General features: G+C 36.1%; 1 pseudogene; it reads right to left on the bottom strand.

The window, feature by feature from the left end:
- Nucleotides 1–1,531: 1,531 nt before the first annotated feature.
- On the bottom strand, nt 1,532–7,845 carry LOC119985748 (annotated as a pseudogene).
- Nucleotides 7,846–10,439: the final 2,594 nt, after the last annotated feature.

Raw genomic sequence — 10,439 nt, 5'->3', positions numbered from 1 at the left:
GGAAGTTCCTGAAAATAGGCGTAGATTGTCTGTCTACAAAGGTATTGTTATGTCTAGACAAAATGCCGGCGTCCACACTACCATTTGGATCCGAAGAATTGTTGTTGGCATAGCGGTTCAAGTTGTCTTCCCTCTGCAAGTATTACCCTCCCATCATTTCTAAAGCTTAGGTCATGACTATTTGTTTTAGCTAGCTAGAAAAAATAATAGCTAAGTTATCTTTGGCCAAATAATGTTGTATGATGAATTATGTGATCATGTAAATTTGTGCCGCTGGACATGGAAAAGGCCAGTCTAGTGTTGCCATGGCAATGAATACTTATGTGTTTGAAAAGAAAATTTAATGATAGTTGCCTATGAATATGTAAGATCATGCAGGAATGTGAAATATGCGTGTTGCTCTCGAATCATTAACTCTCGGCTTTTTTATTTGTGATACTGTTTTGATCAATATATGATATTGTTTATGCATGCAATTTGTTATTGGTCTTGTATGTGATACTCTTTTGATCAATATATGATACTGTTTATGCATGCAATTTGTTATTGTTATTGCTCCTATTAATTAATTAATTATATGCATGCAAGTTTATTCCAACACATGAAAAAGAGAGTTGAGTGCTAATTCACTTTAAAGAGATTCGCGTTAGCGTACCTCGCTCCCTCATCTATTTCCGGTTTTGGTATTTTAATTCCAGTTTTTATTCTTGTATGTGATACTGTTTTGATCAATATATGATACTGTTTATGCATGCAATTTGTTTTTGTTCTTGTATGTGATACTGTTTTGATCCATATATGATACTGTTTATGCATGCAATTTGTTATTGTTTTTGCTACTGTTAATTGATTAATTATATGCATGCACGTTTATTCCAACACATGGAAAAGAGAGTTGAGTGCAAATTCACTTTAAGGAGATTCGCATTAGCGTACCACGCTCCCTCATCTAATTCCGATTTTGGTATTTTAATTCTAGTTTTTATTCTTGTATGTGATATTGTTTTGATCAATAAATGATACTGTTTATGCATGCAATTTGTTTTTGTTCTTGTGTGTGATACTGTTTTGATCAATAAATGATACTGTTTATGCATGCAATTTGTTATTGTTCTTGTATGTGATACTGTTTTGATCAATATATGATACTGTTATGCATGCAATTTGTTATTGTTCTTGTATGTGATACTGTTTTGATCAATATATGATACTGTTATGCATGCAATTTGTCGGGCCAATCTTGACCAATACAACACATGTAATCAAAGGATGGATTACTAACTGCGCATGCAAACTGATGAATAAGCAACTCTGCACAGCTAGGATCTTAATGTTTTCATTTATGTCAATTTTAGAGTGAGGTGGGAAAATTCAAATAGAATTTTCAGTCAACATAACATCTTTTCATCCAAAAAATGAGGAATTGCAGCCGACTAGTTGTAAATTATTTTACTTTGAAGTAACCCTTAAACAACAGAACATAGGATAAAGGTTGTTCATAAATCATAAGTTCATAACAAATATACAATGATGCACGGACAAACTTAACCATTTCTCTTTCATTTCACGTTAAAGGAACTCAATGAAAAAATAAGGTCGTAGAACAGACAGTGAAGGGGCCATAAACTATAAGAATACCAAATTAAGAAACAATAAACCTTATTTTGCTTTCATTTCATAGAAGATTGTTACATAAAAAATTATTTATTAACAGCCAGCCAGAAACTCACATGTTTGTTGGGCTATGTTTCCAAATGCATAAGCAGCGACATGACCTGAATATGAATAACCTGCATGTCTGAAGTTCCAGTGCCACTGACAAAGTAAGTAATCCACTATATAATCATTACCAATACTTGAAGATAAATAGAAAGAGATGTTCAATAACTTATGGAGCTATCATGCCTCGTACATCAGAATATTTATCCAAGCCTGCTGCCTTTAGCCATCCCTCAAGCTTTTCCTCCAACTCTTTAGCTGAGAAAGGACCATGGGATAATGATATCAGAATTATTTTGCAACAGATCTATAACAGTTTATTTACAAAGAGCTTAAGATATCATAATGTAAAACCATCTAATCTATATATGTTGTGGGAAAGGGAAAAAGATCATCAAATAAACAAAACACAGATAAAGGCATGTTGAGAAGAGTATAGAATTCCTGGGTATGTCATCTGTAAGTAAGATCGCCGGAAAAGGGGAATTAATGTGTATCCTTAATTCAATCAATCAAGCAATTGTAGCACAGTGCCTAGCTTAAAAGCAGGATTATAAGGATTGCCACGCAAAACACAAGCTACACATAAAATTTGGTTAGAAATTCACTAAGATAAATGTACATTTTTAACACAGATAATCTCATTTTCATACCAGCTGGTCCTGAGAGCAAAATAGCCATACTTGCAGGTGAGAGGTTCTGGGTGTGCTTGGAAACATCATAATGCTTTAGATGAACATACACAGCACTTGTCAATAACACACGTGTTTTCTCACTTTTCATTGCCCATCATATAAATAAAACGATGAAAACAAAAGAAAAAGTGAAAAGGGGTGCCTTAAACAACACATATAAAATAAAAAAATGCTCAACTTGTAATATATATGAACTTATGAAAAATTTCCGCAGCAGTGAGGATTAGTTACTAGAAGGCCAATTTATTGTGCCACACATTAAATCTGGCTGGCTTAGCTTCCCACATTTCACAAGGAGTGGTTTTGATGAGTGTCTACGATGCATGACTTCCTTGTGTAGTCAAGAGGAAGTATGTCAACTGCTGCTTCTTCCTTGAATCTCCTTCTCCATACAAATCATTCCATAGCTTTAGCTCATTCATCACCAATCCCTCTGCTGCGAAACTGGAAGCTACCTGTAATTTTTATTACACAGATAAGCATATGTCCACGGAGTGATTGATTGTGTTTGCAAAGAAAACGCCTTGGTGCTCGCAAAATCTTAACACCTAGAGATTTGGAAAGACAAGAAAAATAGATTGTTCAAACAAGATTACCTGATTCTTTTGCCTGCTTCCTTTCTTCCATATTCAACGGCCTCAAAGTATTCACGTGTTCTTCTTTGTTTTCATCCTTTGTATCTGAGGCACCTTCTGAGCTTGTACCCTCTTCAGCTTTCTTCTTCTTCTTCTTCTCCTGTAAGAAATTATTCATAGTACAAATTTTTAGAAATATCATTGAGTGCTAATGTTAATAAAAGTATGCAGAAAAGAAGAATGCCGTGAAGAGGATATAAAGCTCAATTAGTTATACCTTTTCCTTTGATAACTCCTGTTGTATTAGCTCCCTAACTGGTCTATAAGCTGCCGTTACACAAAAATTCTGTTTACATTAGTACACACATAAGCTGATCATATTTGATAGCGAATTCAACTGACAATTATTAGTTCGGGGGAGGTTGGACAACAAACCTTAAGATTTCTTCCACTATATCCTTCAGTCATGACGGCAAGCTCCTTGAAGTCAATATTATCAGTGTTTTATTTTGACAGAAGAGTTTTCAAGATCCTTTCTCTGTTCTCAACAGATGGAAGACCAACCATGATCCTGCTCAATCCAGAAAAGTTTTGGAGTCAGAAAAAATGAATCAAGCCCATTGCTTTATTTTTTTATGAAAAAATTACCTGCGCTCAAACCGCCTAATTATTGCTTCATCAAGGTCAAATGGTCTGTTGGTTGCAGCAAGAACAAGAATTCTTTCGTCATTTTTTGACAACAGCCCATCCGAGTGTGTCATGAACTTGTTCTCCAACTCTAGTCCGCTGCCCAAGCATGCTATCAACCTCAACCACAAATATAATACTAGGGGAAACCTTTGCTGCCAGAGTGAATAGAGCTCCAACATTCTTTTCATCTTCACCAAACCATTTGAAAATAATGGTGGACATTGGGACACAGATGAAACTTGCTCGAGCTTCATTCGCAATGGCCTTTGCCAGCATTGTTTTCCCAGTACCTGGAGGACCAAATAGCAATATGCCTCTACAAGGCTTAAGAAATCCACCTTTGAAGAGGTCCAGTCTTCGAAGTGGGAGCATGACAAGTTCCTGAAGTGATTCTTTAATTTCATCCATGGCACCGATATCTTCAAATGTCACCCCAATCTCATTTTCAGGGATAACTTCTGGCCTGATACCCTTCTCAAACTCGTTGTCAGGAGGAACTTCCTGTTAAAAGCCATGAGATTACATTAGTAAGACAACTGAAAGAACGAACTGCATAGGTTCCTCAAAAGAAATTAAATCATTAAACCAAAGGGAAATGTATGATATGAAATTTCCACAATTGAAATAAGGTTGATAATTACTCCAATTACTAAATCTCCTACAGCCTCCTTTGCTGCAAACAAATTTAAAGGATATGAATCATGGGAATAGATCAACCACAGGACAAAACAGAACACTTAGAAAGACCAGCTAAGGAATCCGATTTTTCAAATTAAGTAATTGCTCGGAGCATCTAACAAATTCATCCAAGGTTTCTCCATCTCAAATCTCATAAACCACTATCATCTAAAGTGCGATATTATGTACTTACAACTTTGGGCAAAGGTGGATTTTCGCCTTCCTTCTTTGGAACAGAAACAACTTTCTCGGTCACACTTGTATTCTCAGGTGCCTGGGCTTCAGATTTTGACTCAGTCTTTGCACTGACAGCCTCTTCCCCTTCAGTTTCCTACAATCAATGCAACTTTTATATGTTGAAGTGCATCTCAAAATATATTAAGCATTTAATGTGCAGTTTTCTATTATCATATCATCAAATCATAAGAAATTATACTATAAAAACATAAAACAAACCTTTCCAGCATCACCATTGGTCTCTAGTTTCAGGGTATCTTTCCCTTCACTTTTCCCTCACTGGAATATGCTCAATCCATGGGACAAGCTGTTGTAGAGCCCTATAATGATTAGGTATAATATTCTTGGTTTATTTATTGATTGACAGAATATAGAAGAGAAACTACTATGTACTTGTTAGATGATATAACAAGCTTTCCATTGCGGTATTCTGGATCGTTATTGTACGTAAGATGATAGGATATTGCGAACACCATAATTTCTTCTATGTAATTACTGAGAACCATTGTGTCTGTATGGCAAATTGAACCCAGTTCATCACATTCAAGATCATTTGATGCAAGTACCTCTGCTATGTGGTTTTTGTTATCTTGAAACTGGAGCATCTTCGTGTCCTCTTCTAGTTGGGCTTTCCAGCTGACCAGATGATTTTCATCTTCAGGTGGTTTGATCTCAATGTTGTATGGGAATAAAGTGCCAACTCGTTCGTCCACTTCTCTGCAATCATCTTCTGGGTCCAACGTCCGGGAACCAAGTATCAATATTGAACCTGAAACCTTCTTCAACAACTTATGAAACAACTTGTACAGTCTTTGTGATTGCAGAAGAAGATTTTCAACATCCCTTATGTATAAAATGATAGACCCGGTTTCTGATATTGAAACTAAAAACAGTAAGAAGAACAATTCCCTCTTAATTCCATTAAGAGATATAACGAAACTACAAAATTAACAAGTATCTAATTATCCAACAGAACCGATAAGCTTATGGATGGATATAACAGATTACTAATGACAACTGACACTCAAGTCAAAGCATAGTTAAGTAACTGGAGCCTGGAGGAAAAGTTTCTCATCAAAACACCAGTTGCTTGTGTGTTTGAGCAGAGCTAGAGAAACAAAGCAATTCCAGATTAGCATGCAGCTAATTACCTCATAAAATCCTTATATATGAAACCGAGTAACGAGTATATTCATAGCGGCAAGACTAACACCTTAATCAAAGGATAACGACTAGCAAGTAATGAGTGCAATTGGGAGAGAAATAAAATTCGAAGGATAACCTGGATTAGTAGAAGCACATTGGGAAGAAATGCTGCTCATTTCAGATGAAGCAGAGGAATTTCTGCGGAGTTTTGAAGGATAACAAGCAGCTTCAGCGCCCTTACAGATAAAGGCAGTCATTTAGAAGTAATACAAGGGAAGAAACAAACAAAGAACCTGAAAAAAAGCTGTCCCTAAACTAGACAGTGCCTTGTGTTTCAAGAATTCGAGATATAACATTTGAATCATAGTTGCATAATATACCTCGATGACATCCATAACACTGCTTTGCCTTCTTAATGTTCCTGCAACAAAATTCTTGATCAGAAGTTCAGAACTCAATTTTGGAGCGGGGAGCAACAAAGATAAATAATGACATAAAATTTGTTGATTAACTTGATGTTTTTAGTAAGACTACAAGACATAATAAAAACCATGATAGCAAGGAGATGACGATCTAAACAGACTTTCAAAATCTAAACAATCATATAAAAGAGATATTCGGCTAGAAGGATTCATTTTCTACTCCTAGGAACAAAAGATGCATACGATATACAATGATTTGTGCCAATTTTCTTTTGTACCTCCTGTTTCTTCCCATGGAGGAAGCATTGAAAAGGAACCTAACAAGCTGGACATTTGTTCCAGTGTCACTTCTGAGATGGACCTCTTGAAAGACTACCAAAAAGAAAGTAAAAAAAGAAAATTAGATGCATGGTCGACAATGAAAGCCAATTTCTTGTGTTAAGTAATGGAGAGTGCAAATAAAAAAAACCGCCTGCTATTTAACCCAGGCAAACCATCAACAACAATGCATAGTGAATCACTTCATTTGCTTGCTAAATGTTACGAAGAAGCAACAATAGAATGGCACACAAAAGAAATAAGGAGACGAAAACAAAAGAAAAGGTAAAAACGGGTGCCTTAAACAACACACATAAAAATCACAATGCTCAACTTGTAATGCCATAAGAAGTTATGAAATGCTTCATGAATTACAACAAAGCCTCTTTAGCAAAAATATATAACTGAATTTTCACAATACTAAAAATGCCACCAAGAAAAATAAACGTCCACCAGAACCATGAATAATTTTTGAAAAAGTTCTGTAGCAGTGAGGATTAGTTACTAGAAGGCCAATTTATCGAGCCACTCATCAATGGGCAGGTAATCACGATCAAGACTTTACTAGCGGAAGTTAACGCAAGCCTCATACTGGTTTCCTAGCGTTTTAACATCTCTTATAATCCCACAAACTAGTATGAATTGCTGTCATTGTGACTCAATAAATACCATTTGTATAGTCTTGGCTTTTCATGGGAAGACATCAAAATCCCAAATAAGAAACTTAGGTACAAAGAGTCAAAGACTCAAATTATATGAATTATCTTTATTTGTAGATATGAAATTTAGCAAATTCAAGCAATGGCATCTAGGAAATAGAACTTTACCAATACGTGAAACCATAGGATGAAACCTAAAGGGAAATTTAATTGAAAAAATTGAAAAAATAAAGACAAACTCTGCTCATTTCAAGGTCTACAAATGCTCATATGTTCACACAAGCATTGAATCAAACACCTGGTTCAGATATATATGAGGCCAACTATTCCTTTACCTAAGGTAATAGGGGGAAGCATCAAATGTGACCTTGCTATCTCTGCCATCAACCAATTGCTTCATCAATTCCTGCTCAATCTGCTCAGCCGTAAGGCCAATAACACCATCTCCCTCACCATTTGCACCTGTCCATCTACTCAGGGTCTGTCCTGAAGCAGCCAATCCAAGCGGACCAAGCCCCAACCCGACCCCAATGCTCAACGCTAACAAAAGAAACTTTACTTTGTTGCAGAGAATGTCAACCACATGTATATAGAGATAGAGATAAGAGAGTTTATTGGGTCACAACTCACAATCCTGGTAGAATTTTGGAAGAGTATCAGTCACGTTAGGATAGGAATCCATGTGTAAAAAGAGTTTCTAGGAAGATCTCCAAACCAAAGATCCAATTGTCCAAAAGGTGAATAAGAGAGGGTTGACCGATTTTTGAGTATTGACCCTTTTACACGACGTCGTTTTATAAGTGTTGTCTTTTCTCGTTCGTTGTACTAAATGGTCGTATTGATGCAAGCACTCTTGGGAAGACTTTTCCGTCAAAGACAAATATTTCAAGGAAAATAGCATTTAGGATTGTAAAAAATTATTTCCGTTATTGCTGCTTTATGAGACAAAAAGCACATTGTGTCATTGACGATTCAAAAGCTTCTTTTTAACAAAAGTGAAAAAGGATGCCCCACCAGTTCAGTAGGACAACTCAAGCTCCATTAGAGCAGTTGCAATGGTTTAGGAGGAAATATCCTCAATAAAATTAATCTTAGGTCCCACCTCTATTACACAAAAAGTCAAATTAAACACGTATTCTAATACAATCACATCAACAAAACACAAATTTCTATATATGTTTTATTTGCTTAAAGCTCGGGCATTCATCATTTGAATTGCAGACTTCCTACTGAATGGTATTACAATGTGCTGTTTGCATCGAAGGTTGAGCGCATGGAATTGATTGAGCGCTTATATAAACTCTTCAATGGATCTGAAAAATATGTTGTTTATTGTGAGGAGACTAAAGATGCTTTTGGAAAGGATTGGGATAAGAAACTGTTAAGCCTATATTATCGATTAATGGCAGATGAGAGCTGGAATAGAGATGGTTCGAAAAATTTTATAAAGAAAAAAGACATGTCCTTTTGGGGGGTAATGCGGGAGATGTCGAGATGAAGCGTTGCATTGCAGCATAAGAGAGACAGTTTTGTGAACTTTGAAGAACGCCACGAGGTAAATGTCTTCTTTTAGGACACTACCTTTTACTTGTCTTAACCACAATCTCATTCCTGATGGGGTTTTTTTTTTTTATGTCGCAGGAAACTGAATTGAAGAGGGTTGACATGCTTGTGGAGTTGGTGCATGAAATCTTCCCATGTCACATTGCCGCATTAGCTCGAGGGGCATCTATAATGAAGTGGCCTCTAGCTATGGATTTTAAAAGATCTACAATGCACTGGCCTATATCTTGGGATCTGGCAGAAGGTTTGCGTATAGATCCCAGATTGCAAATTTAATATGAAAACTTGTGTTGAATCAGCAAAGTTATGATTTGGCTCTCCCTTGTGGATCCTTGATGTATTTTGTTTTTCTTTTGCTTCCTAGTTATCTTATGACTCATTATTTTGCTATTCATCTACATATGTTGTCTATCTTTTGGGAGTGATTATTGGGTCGGGTCAGGCCTAACCCGGTACTTTTTATTATATGGATAACCCGCTAGGAAAACCCTGTTTAGGATTATTGGATAACAGGGTCACTGGTTCCTTGACAGGGCCAAAAACAAAACAGTGAAACACCTAAAGGTGCAAAACGAATTAGAGCAAAACAAGTAGTTACGTTAAAAACCATATAAAGAAATAAATCTTCAAATCCAACAGATTAGTCTGATACATTGTATCATGTCTATAATAAGGCTGGATGATCCACTGATCCAGGTGCAAAGTAAACTAAATGAACCTGAATTGAGAAGACAGAAACAGAGCAACAAACAATAAACAACAGAACAAAGGAATTATCCACGCATCATGAAATTCGACATTATATCATACCAATGAACCTAATAATCTCGTATGAAGTCAACATAAGCTACCAATGGTTGTCTTCCACTATGAATTACAACACTGAAATTTATTCTTTATATCTGATTTTCTTCCCCAAGGTGAGGGATTGAAAAGGTCGGTCCCTATGTGTAGGAAATTACATTTTAGACCCCATTAAAACTTGACACGTCAGCCCTGCCATGAGTAGAGAGTGTGTGCTTCATTTCATTGTTCAGACAAGATTACCTGATTCTTTGCATGCTTCATGTCTTCCATATTCAACGACCTCAAAGTAATCACGTGTTCTTCTTTGTTTTCATTCTTTGTATCCGCGGCACCTTCTGAGCTTGTACCCTCTTCAACTTTCTTCTTCTCTTGTAAGAAAATTTTCAAGGTAGAAATTTTAAGAAATATCTTTGAGTGTAATGTTATTAAAAGAATGCAGAAAGAAGAGAACGTTGTGAAGAAAGATATAAAGTTCAAGTAGTTATACCCTTTCCTTTGATAACTCCTGTTGTATTAGCTCCCTAACGGGTCTATAAGCTGTCGTTACACAGAAATTCTGTTTACATTAGTACACACATAAGCTGATCATATTTGATAGCGAATTCTGTTAGCCACCTCTCTTATTAGAGACCTAAAGTGGCCCACTTGCCACATCAAATAGAGGTAACGACTAGTTAAAGCTGTTGTGATTAAGTGGCTATAATTTCGGTTGTAGTTGAGTAGTGGATAAACCCACTACCAGTAAACTTCCTTGATGGTAGGAAGTAAAACGATTATTTGAATTTCAAGAGTCCCTGATCTAACATATATATAAAGGTTTGTGACCACCATCAAGTCATACATTCTTGAAAAGGTGTAGACAAGAAAATACTTGAGATATTATAGCTAGCAAAAGGGTGTTCTTTTACCTGGGTTTTCTCTGGACAATTT

Source organism: Tripterygium wilfordii, chromosome 19, assembly GCF_013401445.1.
Source record: "Tripterygium wilfordii isolate XIE 37 chromosome 19, ASM1340144v1, whole genome shotgun sequence".
NCBI lineage: Eukaryota > Viridiplantae > Streptophyta > Magnoliopsida > Celastrales > Celastraceae > Tripterygium > Tripterygium wilfordii.
The sequence above is the reverse complement of the archived record's forward strand: the minus strand, read 5'-3'. Positions and strand labels throughout refer to the sequence as shown.